This window comes from Oryctolagus cuniculus, chromosome 2 (assembly GCF_964237555.1).
Source record: "Oryctolagus cuniculus chromosome 2, mOryCun1.1, whole genome shotgun sequence".
Lineage (NCBI taxonomy): Eukaryota > Metazoa > Chordata > Mammalia > Lagomorpha > Leporidae > Oryctolagus > Oryctolagus cuniculus.
The window spans coordinates 53,786,465-53,805,003 of record NC_091433.1 but is presented as its reverse complement, the minus strand read 5'-3'; the positions used below and the strand labels follow the sequence as shown (position 1 = coordinate 53,805,003).

The 18,539-nt window shown below is 36.4% G+C and overlaps 1 pseudogene; it reads left to right on the top strand.

Annotated features, from left to right (window-relative positions):
- Nucleotides 1–17,109, top strand: part of LOC127489505 (shugoshin 2-like) — a 35,197-nt pseudogene extending 18,088 nt beyond the window's left edge.
- The last annotated feature ends 1,430 nt before the right edge of the window (nt 17,110–18,539 follow it).

Below are 18,539 nucleotides of genomic sequence, written 5' to 3'. Positions count from 1 at the left end.
TAATTAAAATATTTCTTTTGTTGGCGTGTATCTGCCTTTGGATTTTCAATTGTCTATGTAAAAGTATAGGTTTCATCAGTGCACAGATACTCTAAAAGAATGACAGAGCCATCTTAAAGTTCTACATTAAATATTTGCCATTTTTCTTCTGTGCAAAATCCTTGTCACTGTGAAATACAGATCCATGTTTAAAGTTTAACATGTATATTACTCATGAATTGATATGACTTCCAAAATATTCGATGGCCCATAACCAAAAATAAAACAAAACAACCAAAAAAACCAGATGATTCTTCCATAAGTTAATAGTGTTTTCAAATATGAAGAATAAAATTCTAGTTAACTTTTGTTATGATTTTGTTATGATTTTGTTTCTTCTTCTAATAACCCAAATAGTATATATTCTTTCAAGATATGCATAAAATATCAGGCAACTTTAGACCAAAAATTTAGTAAATGCCAAACTTAACAATCAAAATTCAAGAAATTTAAAATTGGCAGTTCCAATTCAATAGATTTAATTAAAGGAGATAATAGTAAGCAAAAACCTATTTGATTATATTTAAATTCACTTTATTAAATTAATGATATTATTATCTGTTGATTCTATTCATCAAGAGGGGATGGCAATGTGAAACATTTATTTGTGTTTTCTATGGGCGTGGTTCTGCCACGTTAAATCTAACTCTCAATTCCTCACCATAGCATCTCCAAGAAGGAAGTATGTTGGTTAATTCTAGCGTCAGTTTCACTAGATTAATGACTATTCAGGTCACAAAACTTTTGTATGGGTGTGTCTGTTACAATGTTTCTGAAGAAGGCCAGCATTTCACTCTATAGACTAGGTAAAGAAGATTTCCTCCTCACCAATGTAAGTAGGCATCATCCAGACTTTTGCAGACTTGTATAGAACAAATAGGCAGAGGAAGAGTGAAGTTGCTTTCTTCTTGAGCTCTTACTGCTCCTAAATCTGGGGCACTTGTATTCAGATTGAATCACATCACTGGCATCCTGGACCCACTCACTCTATCTATCTATCTATCTGATCTTTATCCATCTGTCATCTATCATATCTATTTACCTATCCACACACACAAACACACATAATACTCTAGCATTCTCTTTAATAAGAGGAGCTGAATTTCCTATCAAAAAATGTGATGCAGACCAGCACCATGGCTCACTTGGTTGATCCTCCGCCTGTGGCACCGGCAGCCCATTTGGGCGCCGGGTTCTAGTCTCGGCTGCTCCTCTTCCAGTCCAGCTCTCTGCTGTGGCCTGGGGTGGGGGCAGTGTAAGATGGCCCAAGTGCTTGGGTCCCTGCACCCGCATGGGAGACCAGGAGGAAGCACCTGGCTCCTGGCTTTGGATCAGCGCAGCGCCAGCCATGGCAGCCATTTGGGGAGTGAACCAACAGAAGGTAGACCTTTCTCTCTGCCTCTCTCTCTCACTGTCTATAACTCTACCACCTGTCAGATAAAAAAAAAAAATGTGATGCACATCCAATTATGGATATTGATCCCTCATTTTAACTATTATTGCATATAAGACAACATTAAATAAAAACTGTTTAGGAGGAACATTAAAACTATAACAGTATCACAATAAACACTGGTTTGGAAAAGAGAAACCAACATTTTGCATCAAAGAGAATTGTATTAAGAATTCCTTTATAATTATAATCAAATAGCATTATTTCCCATGAAACAGTACAAACCTAAATGTGCTATTGTTTTCATGATTTTAAATAACACTATGTATATAAAATAAGTACTCCTCATTAATTTAATTAACATTTATTTAAAAACAAAAGCATAACATATTAATAGTAATAGCTGACTTCTATTGAGTAAGAATGAACTAGGCACTTTTTTTTTTTTTAAGACTGATTTATTTACTTGAAAGACAGAGTTACACAGAGAGAAGGAGAAGCAGAGGGAGAGAGGTCTTCGATCCGCTGGTTCACTCTCCAGTTTGCCACAATGGCCAGAGCTGCGCCGATCTGAAGCCAGGAGCTTCTTCTGGGTCTCCCACAAGGGTACAAGGGCCCAAGAACTTGGGCCATCTTCCACTGTTTTCCCAGGCCATAGCAGAGTTCTGGACTGGAAGTGGAGCAGCCAGGACTCATACCAGTGCCCATATGGGATGCCAGCACTCTAGGCGGCAGCTTTACCCACTACACCACAGCGCCGGCCCCACTGTTGTGTTTTATAAGCCTCATCTCATTAAATTCTCACAGCAGCCTTATAAAATCTTATTTATTATGGCCATTATCTCCTATGAATAAGTCACAAAACTCACAGAAGCCCCATATGTTTGTTAATTTTTCTGTTTACTTCCCTCTATGCCTGCCTACCTGCCTCCCTCCCTCCTTCCTTCCTTCCTTATTTCCTTCCTTCCTTCCAGAATTTATTGTATGCAGTACTTTCAATATCACTTCTCAAAATGAATTCTATAGACCAATGTCTTGGAATCGCTCTAGACAGTCTTTTTTAATAAGGGTCTCTGGGAAAGCTGGCAGATGAAAGAACTTAGACCCTATCTCATATGCTGTACAAAAACCAACTCAAAATGGTTTAAAGATTTAAAGCTGAAGTCTGATACCATAAAAGCACTAGACAATGGCATAAAGGAGAAAGTGTATAATATTAGTTTTGCCATTTTCTTGGCTATGATCCCCAAGGCATAGCCAGTGAAAGAAAAGAATAGGTGAACGGGATTGTTTCAAATCAAAAGCTTTTCTTGCATTTAAATAAATGAACTAACAGTGAAGAGACAATCTATGTATTTGAAGAAAATATTTGCAAGCTAAACACAGATAATGCTTCCTATCAATAACACATAAGGAACTTAAACTACTTAATGACAAGAAAACAAATAACCCTATTAAAAATGGGCAGAGACCTTAACATATATTGCTGAGATGAAGTTATACAAATGAGCAAGAGCCATATGGAAGAAGCACTCATTATCCCCAATCATCAGAATAATGCAAATCAAAACCAAACTAAGATATCAAATAGCACCCTTTAGAATGAATATTATTAAAAAAATGAAAGATAACAAATATTGGTGAAAATGTGAAGAAAAGGAAATACTTGTACATGAAGCAAATTAATACACTTATTAAGGAAAACTGCACAACAGCTGACAGAAAACTAAGGAAAATGATTACCAAATGATGCAGCAATTTCACTTTTGGGTATTCACCCAAAAATGCTAAAATTAAATTATGGAATCTGCACTCTAATGCTCATTTCCTCACTATTCACAATAGCCAAGAAAAAAATGTACTGTGTTTGTTACTCATGCAGATAACCACAATCACCATCTCTGGAGGGAGAAATAATAATAAACATATAAAGTTTCATTATACATAAGAGGCAGCAAAATTACAATTCTCAGCTAAAAACATGAAGTAACCGTGCTGGAAACAGTCCTCTAACCCACCTGTTCTTAGAAGAACTGACTAATATTTATAATCACCTCCCATTTTATAGAATGTAAAACAGAAGATTTTTCTGTAGAGGCTTTTGTGGCGCTCACTACTGTTTTCTTAATAACTTATACTCAGAAACATCCTCAAGTTGTAAAAGATAACCAAGGACCACAAAAGAAATGATAGGGTCAGATAATAAAGGTCAGCTTCATCAACATTTTTTCTTGTGACAATACATGCCATTTGACAGAGGCAGCAGATTGACTGCGGAAGACCTAGCCACCTGCTCTGTGGTTGCTGAGATTCCCACCCTGGGTCTAAGCCATAGGAAACGCTGGGTAACTTGCCATTTAAAACCCAGAGTATCCAATGTAGAAAGTTAAAAGATAGTATTCAGTTACAACTGCTTGATAGCTAACAAATGACCTCTATCTGATCACTGTGTCAGAGAATATGTTTGTAGAATGGGTTGCCCAGTCGGCCCGCATCAGCTATAATAAGAAAGATTCTCACTCGCTTGCTCTTGCTCTTGCCTTCTGAACCTTACGCTGTCTCTTTCTGTCTCACCTTCTCTATCTAAACGTAAACTAATCACATTGTACATACAGAACGCATCCACCAAGGAACAGAGCCAAACCAGCTCCTTTCACATTTCTGGTTAATGATTTCTCTGGTGAGGTGGTTGCTACTTCTGGCTATGTCAGCCTGGCCCCCAGGCAAAAGAAACACTCACCAAATACAAGGGAGACCTGGCTGATTCTGTTTTTGTTTTTGTTTTTTTGTTTGTTTGTTTTGTTTTGTTTTGTTTTGACAGGCAGAGTTAGACAGTGAGTGAGAGAGAAAGGTCTTCTTTTTTTCCGTTGGTTTACCCCCCAAGTGGCCGCCACACGGCCAGCGCATTGCAGCCAGCGTGCTGCACCAGTCCGAAACCAGGAGCCAGGTGCTTCCTCCTGGTCTCCCATGCGGGAGCAGGACCCAAGGACCTGGGCCATCCTCCACTGCCCTCCCGGGACACAGCAGAGAGCTGGACTGGAAGAGGAGCAACCGGGACAGAATCCAGCGCCCCGACCGGGACTAGAACCCGGTGTGCCAGCACCGCAGGCAGAGGATTAGCCTAGTGAGCCTCAGCGCTGGCCTTCATTCAATGATTCTTAAATAAACTAAAAATAAATTGACCCAGTCATTAACTTAGTTTAAAAAGGTTACAGCATGAAAAATAGAGCCTGTAAAATAAGGGCTAGAAATAACAGATAAAGCAAATCTAGAAAATCAAATGGAATTGTTTTTTTTTTTTTTCTAATTTTATTTAAGGTAAACAAATTCCATATCTTTCATATGTACAGATTCAAGAACATAGTGATACTTCCCACCCCACCCTCTCTCTCTCTCTCTCTCTCTCACACACACACACACACACAAGCTCTCACCATCTTCCTCCTCCCTCTCCTATTCGCATTGTTATTTTTTACAAAGATCTATTTTCAGTTAACTTTATACTCACAAGATTAACCCTAAAGTAAGTAAAAAATTCAACAGTATGAAGAAAAAAAAAAAAAAAACACTGTTCCTCAACAATTGAGACAAAGGCTGTTAAAAATCGACACATCTCAAAGTGCGTATTTGTGAGATAATTCTACACATGTATACAATGAGTAGTATCAAATCAAAGTAGTTTGAATTCCATCTACTTCATATGTGCTTTATTCTTGATTAGATGTGGGTATTTTAGCACAGCAGGTTAAGCCTCCACCTGCTTTGCCCGCACTCCATATCAGAGTACCTGTTTGAGTCCTGGCTACTCCCGGCTTCTGATAAGCTGATAAGCTTCTTACTAATGTATCTTGGAAGGAGTATACAATAGACCAAGTACTGGGATTCCTGCCAACTGCCTGTTCTAGTCCTGGATCTCATGGACATTTGGAGAGTGAAACAGCAGATGGAAGATTCTCCCTCCCTCTCTCTCTCTCTCTCTCTCTCTGTCAATCTGCTTTGCAAATAAATAAATCTTTAAAAATAAATAAAATTTTTAGCACATTAAAAATTGTACATATTTCTAGAGTACAGTGTGAAGTTCAATCCATGTTGTCAGAATACTGATCAAATCAGAATAATTATTGTTTCCATCTCCTTATCATCTGTTTGTGTTTGAAGCCATCAAGATCTCCTGGTATAGAAGGGGACATTGTGAATTATAGTCATCTCACTGTGCTACAGAGCCAGAACGTTTCCTTCCATCTGTGTTTTGGTACCTGTTATCCATCTTCCCTGTATCCTCACCTCCCACTCCCTTTACAGGCTATAGCCATCATTACTCAATTTTCATATTTAATTTTCCCCTTGTTTGTCTAGAATAAGAAACAATTTTCAGCCCATGCTTCACAGCTGCCTCTTATGGGAAAATGTAAATGTAATCCAACTCTTGCAGCTGTCATTTGATTGTTAAATTGCTGGTACAATCAGAGGTGTTCAATCTAAAAAGAGGAATGTTCCCATTTCATGGTTTTGTGGCTAATGAAAGGGTTTTCAACTTTATTTATTTATTTATTTAAATAAATTCCAGCATTATGCTTAGTGAAAAAAGTCAGACCCAAAAACACAAATATCACACTTTCTCTTATTTGTAGTAGCTTATATATGGAGCACAAAAAAACCATAATATATATGAATGAAATTGACATACAGAAATACCCAAGTTAAATCAATTAAGCTTGTCCTGTACAAAATTGAGTAAGAGACACGTTTTCAAATAGAACTTGCCACAACCCTCTGTGACTTTCTTTTATTCTACATTCAACAAAAAACTTGAAGAGGAGAAAGGTCTGAGAGTTATTTCCCTTAACAGCTAATTCACAATCATTTTAATAGTAGGATTTTTTTTTTTCATTTTAGTGATAATTTGACCAAACTCTGTCCGAGTATATTTTTCTGGTAACCCATATTCTCTGTGCTTTGCAACTGTGATTTTCAGATATAGTAGGCCCTTAGAGAGATCTACTAAGCTTTAGTATGAGAATTTTGTAGTCTTGTCCCTGAGTTCAGAAAGCTAAGAGATTTGCTCCTATTGTTTGGGTATGGAGCTCAGGAATCTCCATCCTAAAGAGTCTTTGGGATACTGATGCTGTAAGTCATGGAGGGGCACTTCACTGATATACTATACAGGTTCTATCAGGTTCACTTTATAAAGATAATAAGAGAAGCTGAGGTTTGTGCTACATGGTGTATTTGTATTTGAGAATTTGTATCTGTGAAAACATGATTAGTGATGTGCTGGTTGGTAACCAAAGAAATAATTAGAGCTTTGCTCCTTAACATACGGATCCAATACGCCATTAAACAACTTGCTAGCTTGGAGTAATTGGGTATCATTAGAAGGAACACCCTCAGTGCCAGGACTCTTTAGCGGTAGGTACTTGAGTACAATATGCAGCAATGGTGTCTTCAGGTTGTGCCAAGATGCTGTCAGTAGTCTGGCAGCAGATATGTCACTTTCTAGTGATGCATTTTTTTTTGTCTTTTATCCCAAGGAAGTTTAGGACTCTGCAAATATGCATAAAATGCTAAATTTCTCTTTCTCTTAGGTCCCATGTGCCTGTCTGTGTGCATATATGTGTGTAAACACAGGCAGCATTACTAGTTCAAGTCTGGTGTTGCCTGTGTGAAATGTTCTTATTTTTGCAATTTTCCATCCTTAATTTAGTATTTCTTGAATCATTTTTCTCCTCAAATAGCTTACCTCTTTTATATGTTAGTAAACGAATACTTTACCAAATGTCCTAAGAAGTCTTGCTTGTTAAATTCTTGGCTCCCCTACCTCCTGCCCCTGCACTTTTTGTTATTATTTTTAAATATTTATTTATTGATTTGAAAGTCAGAGTTACACAAAGAGAGGAGAGGCAAAGACACAGAGAGAGGTCTTCCATCCAATGGTTCACTCCCCAACTGGCCGCAATGGCCGGAGCTGCACCAATCCAAAGCCAGGAGCCAGGAGTTTCTTCCAAGTCTCCCAAGCGAATGCAGGGGCCCAAGGACTTGGGCCATCTTCTACTGCTTTCCCAGGCCATAGCAGAGAGCTGGATGGGAAGTAGAGCAGCGCCCATATGGGATGCTGGCACTTCAGGGCAGGACATTAACCTGCTGCGCCATAGCCCACGCCTTTTTAATATGAGTTTTATTTCTTCTAAAATTTTATTCATTAAAAAAGTTTGATGGGATTGGTGCTTTGGCATAGAATGTAAAGCTGCTGCCTGCTCCACTTTTCTTCTAGCTCTCTGTTATGGCCCGGGAAAGCAGTAGAAGATGTACCCATATGGGAGACCAGAAGAAGCTCTTGGTTTTTGGTTTCTCTCTCTCTCTCTCTCTCTCTCTCTCTCTCTGTGCCTCTCTGTAACCTTGTCTTTCAAATAAATAAATAAATCTTTAAAAAAAATTTGATGAACATCTTGGAGAAAAATGCATCAACAGGCCAACAAGACTGTGTGTGACTCCAGTTATAAAACGTTCTTTGATATTTGGGGAGAGGGATGATCATTAAGAATTTCTCAAGGTTATGGTTAGTGACTGAGAATGATTATTAAACGGGTTTTCAAACTCTCCATCAGAATTCAAACTACTGTGGTACTGGCGACATGCTGAAATATTGGTGTTGGACTCTTTCAGGTTGTGATGCTGTACTCAGGGTTGTGGGGGTTGCAATAGTAGGTGTGAAGTACTGAGGTACATTCCCTAACCTAAGGTACTCATAGGTAGACAGGATGCTAAACCACCTGGAGAGTTTGAGACCACATAGAAGCAGGACTCCTTAAATCACAACCCTCCTGACCTGACATGTATCTGTCTTCAGCTCCAAACCAATCCAGAGCAAGGATCATCTAGATGTTAACCCCAAAGACCTTCTAACACCCTGGTAGGAACTTCCCAAATCTGCAAGCATGACCAGAATAGCCCAGAACAACAGATACTTCACCCTTTTTTGGGTAGCAACTTTGCCATTTTGAGAGTTTTGTTTGAAAAAAAAAAAAAAATGTCTGCACAGAACAGTGAGCCAGGTGCAAATGAGCCAGAGACAAAGAAGGTGTGACCATGCCTCCCAGCTATTTAGATTTCACTAGGGAGTCCACTGGCAAAAATCTCTCTCCACCAAACTGTCTCCCTTGTGTTAGGGCATAAGCTCCCAGGAAACCTGTAGGCTGAACATTGGCTTCTTGTTAATTTACATTGCGAGGTAGTCAAGGAAACTGAGCCTAGTGTCAGATTCATTTGAACAAGGCTCTCAGGTAGAGATTCTTAGTGCTAAGTTGGAGGAGATTCTTACCTACAAGCTGAGGAATTAGTGTTGGCTTATTTAATCAGACACAATCTTGAGTGTCATTGTTGAGAAGGAGACACACCAGGGTTGACCAGATCAAAGTTTTTTGTTTTGTTCTGTGTACCGAACTAAATGAAGAGGAAATCACAATGCTTGACTACAGGTTGTCATGAGCATTTAATTTCTGAGAAAAGTCAGTATCAGACATAAGGAAAGCCCCATTAGAGATTCCGCTCTAAACCTGCCCAAATAATTATTAGGGCAACATATCTTCTGTGTGGCTTCATTGTCAATGTATTGGTAAGGTCATCTTTTTTCCTTCATATTAGAGCATCAATCTATAAGATGTCTTTTAAATGAGCTGGAATGACAGAATTATGTAGATCAGCCTTCCAGAGACTTGTTTCAAGTTATTACTGATGTAGATTCAATAAAAGAGTTCTTTACTGAGGGAAGGATAACTCATTTGCTTATTCACTGGAGTACTGATCAATTTTCCATTACTATAATGCAATACTTGAGACAAACTACTTTTGAAGTAAAGAGAGAGGTCTGCTTAATTTGGAGAATGAAAGTGCAGATGATGTGACACAGTTTTGGCAAAATTCCTGACCCGTTGTGGACAGTGTGAATGAAGCATCCGTTGGGGAGCAAGAATGCAGAGTGAAGAGGTTCCAATTCGGGCTTTTATTTAGCAACCTTGTTGTGAGAACTCTAGAGATCACCTGAGAAGTACATTTTAAGGACACACAATCAATACCCTCAGGACTGCATGGCAGGCCCCACTTCCTGAAGCTTCTATCACCTCACAGTAGTGCCATGCTATGGAGGAAGCCTTTACTACAAGGACCTTTTGAGAGCATTCAACATCCAAACCATGGTAACCAGGATCTAATATAATGGCCCTAGATCATAATAAATTTCTTCTTATGTTTCTTTCTCTGCTGATACCTGTGTTCTTTTTGCCATAACATGTATCCATTTAGCAACTGGTTTCATTATCTAAGGAAATAGCCTTAACATAATTTTCTAGGAAAATATTTCTTCCTTCTTTCCAGGAAACATGCAATAAAATATATACTGTTGGGGCTATGCAATGCTACCATTCTTTTTGAATATCTACTCATTGACATCAGAATGCTGTCCTCAAAGTGTTATAGCAATATAATAATAAAGAAGCAGAATAATAACATTGGGTTATCAACATGCCATGGTATTAAGCAGGCCAATTAAGAAGAGAATGAATTAGATAAAAAGAACAGCACATGGTTTGTGTGTGTGTGTGTGTGTGTGTGTGAATTTTCATGTGCTTGATTTTGTTCCAAATTCCTATTTCCTGTTACTTCTTCCTTCACACCTTGGAAACTAAACATCTAACAAGTATATTAAAGTAAATTGGAGGAAGGTTAATGCATGCTATGAGACTTCTGTGTTTATTACATAGATTGGGATCAATAAAATGCGGTCTAATCTGCTGCCCTAACCAAGAGTTCTGGGTCAAATTTAAAAGAGGGTCTTGAAGCTTGAAGATTTGAACTGGATATTGTAGGATCTGATTAGCTACATCTAGCTTTTAAATCAAGAATTGAATTAAGAGTTAGTAGAGATATAATCTATAAATACTCCTCCTCACTTAGGCAGATGTATTGTTTAATATGCTGTTGGCACACATTCTTATACTGTTGATTAACTTTCCCTCTAAAATTATTTCCATACATGTGTAAAATACAGTTTGATAAACCATTTGGATTTCAAATATGGTTGCTTACTTGTTTTTCTGCAACATATAAAACTTATCTCACAGGTTAAACATTTTGTTGTTGGAGGAACATTGTGTGGCAAAAGGTCAAATGTATTAATAACATAAATGGTAATTTTAATATTCTTAATAAATGAATTCTCCATCATTCTAGTGAACAACACAAACATCATATTAAAACAGAGTAATTCTATAATTATTCTCATTCTAGATTTTTTCATGTAAAAACGTAAGGCACATGTCTTCCAGTCACAGAAATATATCCTTTCCTGGGTTTCTTCATTATAAAGTGTATAACTGATGTGCAATAGAGATAACATGACATTTATTTATTTAACACTAATGAGTTAGTTTTGGAAACAATGAGATATTTCATAAAGTGGGTGTTCAGGCTACAAAACACTTGAAAGACTTTTTCGATATTTTCAAGTTCCAATCACTTACAATGTATGTGGAAATATCAACAATCTATATCTATGGATCAATTCACATGAAGCAGATGATGGAAATGTGATTGCATTAATATCTAAGAAACCTAAATTGTGCCCTCTCATATTTCTATGTGGTGCTCAGGGATGCGTGAAAACTTAAACTACTACAACTCTAATACTATCTGATTCATAAATTACTATGGTAGGTAAATTCAGCGCAGGCATTTATGAGATTCAGTTTCGTGAGAATTACCAGGACTGATAGCATAAAGGGACTCTAGACTTCCCTTTAGTGCTTTTAATTTGGGTGCCAAGTCTATCGGAGGCTAACATACTCAGTGATATTTTCTTATTATCCTCCAGACATCCTTTTATTACTCCTATTCCTTAGCCTATATGGGCTTTAATAAAGTCAAGTGATAACAGCCACCCAAGTGGACTACAGTACAGTTCACTGAGGGCTGGTTCTTCATGGCAATTTACCCATTGCAGTGCCAGGCCATTTCATATGATTAGCGTTCTAATAAAGATACTTTTTAGTTGAGAATTAGGTCAGGGGAAGGCTAATAAAAGAGCAGGAGAAAAAAGAGAGAAAAACATAAAAAGGTTTGTGAAAACACTAAAAACTGTCGAATTGTATATTTTAAGTAGTGAATTGTATGGTATGGGAAGTACAACCCAATAAAACTATTTTTAAAGGGCATAGAAGAATCATGAGGGTGAATAGTGATCAGGAGCAATGAAGGAACTTTTAAAGCTGCAATAGTTTAAATAAGTGATCAGTAAGAACCTCTCAGGTTCAGTTTATGCTGTTTTCATCAAAGTTTTTAATTGTTTGGATTACAGCAAGTTATCAGCTTGGTACATTAAATAAAAATAACTTTTAAAATATATTTTTATGAAAGTGCTTTGCTTTTTCACTTCTCCAATATTTAGAGATATTTATATAAAATTAATATACAATACAAAGAAAAAAATCAGTGGTTTCAAATCTGTTCTATATGATCTCAGGAATTTGGGTAGCTTCCTTTGTTCATTATTACATTTTTAATGATCTATAATTTTATTGATATATCTATTTTTCATATAAGTGACATGAAATAAAGGTGCATGGTTAACCCACAGAGAATTACAAATTCAAAATATAAATTACTTTTAGTAATTCTGATGTTTTATTCTAAGGTATAAAATGTGATGCCAAGAATTTGTCATTTTAGCTTTAAGTTTCATGTTTTCCCTTGCACTGTAGTTTTTGGTTTTTATTGTTTGAACTTCTATAACAATTGTAGCTGATAATTTTGTCATATAAATCTGAAATTACTATACTTTTTAGATATAATCTTCAGAAATAACATACTGTTATTAAGATCAGTAGCAACAGTAAATAGGAAGTATCTGAATATATTGATTCTTCTAATTACTAGTCATCTTGTAAACTGCAGGATATCCAGAGTTTACAGAATCATTACAGGGGATTTGCCTAGATTATACATTTTACAGTAGATTGTAACAAAAAAAATCCTTGGAAATTTTATATTAATCATGCAGAGCAGTACAAAGGACCTGGACTTTCTAAATAATACACTTGGCTTATTGTGAATGTATTTTAGTTGCTGGATTAAGTTAAAATTCAGACATAAAAAGTCATTTGAAGTTTATAAATGCCTAGAGAATGGTGAAAGAGTTATAAAGCCTAACTCGTCTGACCCCCTGGAGCCAGGTTGTGGTGCCCTATCCTGATTGAGCGTGGTGGAGTACCTGGTCATGGAAACTGATTCAGTTATTCAGGAATTAAGAGACCTGTAAGACAAAAGAATTTCAAGGACTGCTAAATTAAATCTACCTCTAGTTTCAAAAATACCAAAACAAAAATAATAAACAATTCTTCTATTTTCAAAATTCCTCTAAAGCAGAACAGGGCATTAGCTCAGGCTCTTAGTAGAGAGAAGGAGAATTCTCAAAGAATTACAACTGAAAAGATTCTATTGCAAAAAGAAATGGAGAAACTGAATTTTGAGAATACATTTCTTCGTCTAAAGCTATATAACTTGAATAAGAAACTTATAGAAATAGAAGCATTCAGGAACAATAACTTAATATCTGCTATTGATATGAGCAGTCTTTCTGAGTTCCAACAGAGTCCTTTTCTACTGCCAGCTAGCAAGAAGAAATGAATTGGTAAACAGTGCAAGTTGATGCATCTTCGATCTGCAAGAGTTCCATTAACTTCAAATGATGATGATGGGGATGATAGAGAGAAAATGCAGAGTGGTAAGTCTGTTATATCAAAGACACCACCTGGTATTCTCTCTTCAGTATCAACAAGACAGTCTATCAATTCAGTATAATTTGGAAGAATACTTCAGAAAGAAAATAATCAGAATGTATATGATTTAGATGACCCAGAACATTTTTCTTCTATCTTGTATATAATTCTCAAAGAAAGCTGTTCCTCCTCAGAACAAAATTTCAAGAGTCGTCCAACAAATGGGATGAGAAGTACCACGTCAGTTAACCACAAAGAGATAGACAATTGCTTAGTAATGTGATGGAAAGAAGCGTAGGTCATCACGGGGGCCAGTTTTTCTGCACACAGTCCTTGTGCAACACATTCAGATGAACAATGCACTTCAACTCCAGAATTAAATTTGAAGAATGAGATGAATGATTACACTCATGAAGCAAATACTAATACGCGAAGAAGCAGATAATCTCTTCCTGGCTTATCTTCTGAATCTGCAAGGGAACCCAATGCAGGTTGCATGAGTCAAGTCCAGGATAATGATGACTTTCAACTGCAGAAAATAGTGTATGATGCAAACATAGAATTAACTGCTAATGATGTCAGCAAAGTTGTTACAGTCTCAACAGGCACCAAAAACAAAAGTAATAAAAAACACGAATGGTTGTCAAATGAAAACTTTCATAAAAGTGAAAGATCCAAGCTGTGAAAAAAATAAGAAAGATCAAAGAGAATATGTAAAAATAGTTCATATGTGGATATTGAGGAAAAGATTAAAAACAGACCAAAAAGAAACTCTGTTGTCCTGGATAGCCTAAAGGAATTCCAAAGATCCACATTTTACCTGCAATACTGAACAGTTTGCTCAAGTGAACCTACTGAAGGGAGTAACCCTCCCTTATAGCTCAACCCAGATGACAGACATAATACAGGGTGTAATAAAAACAAGAAAAGAACACATGTAACAAATGGGCAAGAGGAAATACACTCTTTCTCTCAAAGTTCAGATCAATTCCTGCAGGAGAGTAAATTTAATATAGGTCAGGATTCCATAACTTGTAATAAAAGTAAAGCTTCTAGACAGACATTTATGATTCATAAGTTAGAAAAAAGCAACGTATTCCCAAACCAAAAGGATAAAGAAACCATTTCCGAAAACCTAGAAGTCACAAATGTATTTGAAGCAGTGTGTGTCTCCACCAAAGATAATGGAAATTTTTGTGATTATGAGACCCAAAATATGTTGGACTTGGAAGAGTGTCACTGATATGCAGCCTGCTCATCAAAATGAATCAAAAATGAATAAACTTGGACACAAAGTAAATTGGAAGTCAGAAATAATTTCTGAAAGAAACAAAATACATGAGAATGACAAAGATTTGAACAGCCTAGAAAACGGTAACTTTTTCTCCAAACCCAAGACAATAAAGAAACCATCTATAGGAATCTAGAAGTTTCAAAACAGTTTCACACGCCTGCTGTTTTCATTAGGCACAATGTAAATCTATATGAATGTGAAACCCAGAATGTGTTGGATTTGCAAAAGCAGATCACTGATGTGTACCCTGTTCAGTAAAAATGAATCTAAGTTAATAAGAAGCTTAGGCAGAAAGTAAAGTGAAGAACAGAAATAATTTATGAAGTAGATCATTTAAATAATGACAAAGGTGTGCATTGCCTGGAGAAGGACAGTTATTTCTTCACAACCCAAAAGGATAAAGAGATCATCCCTGGAAACTTGCAAGACTCAAATGAGTTTCAAACATCTACTCTTCCTACCAAAGCTAGTGGAAACCTTTGTCATTTCAGAGGAGTGACAGAGCATGTCCATGCTGTGCAATCTGTTTGTCAAAATGATTCAAAAATAGTTAAGAAGCTTAGACAAAAGGTATATCAAAAAACAAAAATGACTTCTACAATGAACCAAACACAGGAGACTGATGGCAAACATGTGCCTGACCTGGGAAAGGATACTTTCTTTCCTCCAACCTGAAAGGATAAAGAAACCATTTCTGAAAACACTTAAGTCACAGATGAATTTCAAACAGCTGATCTTTCCACCAAAGATAATGGAAATTTATGTGACTGTGAGACCCAGAACTTGCTGGATTTGAAAAAGTATGCCACCGATAGGCAACCTGCTGAGCAAAATGAAACAAAAATAAAAAAGCAGCTTACACAGAAAGAAAATTAGAAGATGATAATTTCTGAAATGAACAAAATATAAGAGGATAATTATAAAGATGTACATGGTCAAGAAAGCTGTGCAAAAGATCTTGATTTTAAAATAAATAAATCTAAACAAAGACTTGACTGTCAAGGCAAGAACAGTCGACACTGTATAGAAATAAACAGTAAAGAAAAGGAAAATAGTCATTAAATTTTAGATCCATACAAACTAGTTAACAAGTGTAGGAGAAAAATCAAGCAAAATAAAGAGTGTTTTGGTAAGAGATAAGAATAAACCTATTGTGGAATTAATAGTCTCTACAGACCTCTCTCTTCAGAAATTCATTTGCAAAATATTATCTTTTTAAGATTTTATTTATTTATTTGACTGTAGAGTTACAGACAGTGAGAGGGAGACACAGAGAGAAAGGTCTTCCTCCGCTGGTTCACGCCCCAAATGGCCGCAACCGTTGAAACTGAGACTATCTGAAGCCAGGAGCCAGGATTTTCTTCCAGGTGAGTGCAAGGGCCCAAGCACTTGGACCATCTTCCACTGCTTTCCCAGATCATAGCAGAGAGATGGATTGGAAGAGGAGCAGCTGGGACTAGAACCGGCACCCATGCAGGATACCGGCACCATAGGTGGAGGATTAACCTACTGTGCCACAGCACCAGCCCACGCAAAACATTATTAATGAAGCAGATGCTATTGTTGGAAGCCAGATTGAGCAACATAATAGTGAGAACCAAAATTCTATACCACTGAGTAAAAAGAGAGAGACTCCCTTTGTGGAGATGACAGCAGAAGGAGAGTGCCAGGTAAACATAAATAAATAAATAAAATGACTTCCAAGTCAAAGAAAATAAAAACCTTCATAACTCATTCTCCAGATAGCCACGAGGTAGTGGTGTTAATACCTGATACTGGGGCCAGAACTGTGGCACAGTGGGTTAAAGCAGTGCCAGCATCCTATATGGGCACTTGTTCAAGTCCCAGCTGCTCCTCTTCAGATCCAGCTCTCTGCTATGTACTGGAAAAACAGTAGAAGATGGCCCAACTCCATGTGCCCTGCACCCGTGTGGGAGACCCAGAAGAAGCTCCTGGCTCCTGGCTTCAGATCAGCTCCTCTCTGGCCATTGCAGTCATTTGGGGAATGAACCAGTAGAATGGAAGACATCTCTCTCTCTCTCTCTCACTCTCACTCATGCACTCGCTCTACCTCTGTCTGTAATTCTTTCAAATAAATAAAATAATTTAAAAAAATACTTGACACTGTTCAAGGAAGGTCAGTTGACTATGAACAAACTGATGAGGAAAACTATTTTGAGAATGAGAAAATGCTCAAAATTAAGCCAGACTCTTGCACAAAAGTGTTTAAATCTTTTTCTCAGATATATTTCCCCTAACTTAAAACATTCTTCCTTTCACACTGTTCATGTGTATTCTATACCTTTGAGTATTTCTTCTAGTAAAAACCTGATAATCAAAGAAAATGTTACCCTGGAAAGCTCACCAATTTTTCAAATAAATAATATTGTGCATGAGAAGGTGAAAGACATGAAATTTAAGGAGAATCAGATAATGAAAAAATCAGGAATAGGTGCTAGAACATTACAGGACTTGACAAATACAAGTTTCATATGACACTGCTAAATCTGGAAATGTGTGAGAAGATCTGTCCTCAGGGCTGCCAAGCTGGAGGAGGAAAATGTGCTCCTCTCTCTTTAAAAGAGCCAAGTCTCAGAGGGAAGGTGAGAAGATGAGGTGAAATTTATGGATTCTGTGTTGTTTCTGATCTTGGCATGAGTCAGAACAGAAATACCACAAGGATCAAAAAGATGAAACACTTGATGAAAAGTGTTTTGTTGTTGTTTTTGGATTTTTATTGGATTGTGGATTTAACCATTCTTATGTTTATAAATATATGTGCATAAAATACTATTTGTAATAATAAACTTTAAAGATCCTCTAGATCATAAGTTATCTACCTTCTCATTTAAGTCTTCCTCATACCCTTTAACCAAATAGCTGTTAACCTTTTAACCAAATAAAATGTATTAATTAAAAGAAAATAAACCCTAATTCAAATTCAGGAAGAACTTTAACACTCATATTTTCTGAAATTACTGAGCTGCGTATGCTTTTTTATTTCCCTTATGAAGATTCAATGTGAGTCTTTGCAAAGTCAGTGGTTAATTATTTAATGCTTGAATTAAGAGATACAATTCGCTTCGCTTAACACTGAGGTATATGTCATAGAGAAAGATGGCCATGGGGAATAAGATCTTTTTTCTGTCATATAATGATATTTTAATCATCCCATGTTTTATCTCAAGATCAAGGTATTAAATGTAATTATATGAAGGACCTTTTCTCTGTAATGTAAGGTAAGAATCTGTCAATAAAAGCAGTATTTCCGTGAGGGCTCGGATTGAATGTCTACCACTGTCTATGTATGTCTTTATTTTATTACTTGCCTTGTTTTATCATTAGCTCTTGATAGTAATAAATAACTTGCAAATATAAGCAAAGATGCTTTAAAGGAAGTAAGCAAATCTATTTTTATTTATATTCATTATACCAACTAAAAATGAACATAAGAGTTGTACTGTGCTCTAGTTAGAGTTATCTTCATCTGTGATTTAAGAGATTTTAAAGTTTATGTAATAGCATCAAAAAACTGAATAAAAAAGAAAGAAATACCTGTATTAGTATTTGCAAATACAGTTTTGGCAAACTTTGTTTTATGTTTTTGTCAAACCAATGGTTACAAAGGATGTACTATTATAGTTTTAATGAGCTGTGATTATTTTAAAATTTACTATATACTAGTGAAATGGACATCTTTGCATTTAATTATTGCTTATAGCCCTTGCCTATATTCCTCCTGAACTATGGTCTTTTTTACTTGATGAACTCTATTTAGTGGAGCATTAAGGTTTTGACTATGATGTAAATTAAAAATATGCTACCTCAAAAATTAAAGTAAGAAAAAAAGAAAGAAGAAGCACGGAGTGTGGGAGGAAGGGAAATATCATTGTGTTCTTAGTATTGAATCTATGAATTACATTGAATCTGTTCTCTTCATATTAATATCACACTAACATAAGAATTCAATTGTGTTCTAGTAATTATCATACATTAATCTGATATATTAAGAAATTTCTCCAAATATAAAAAGATGCTATTTTGG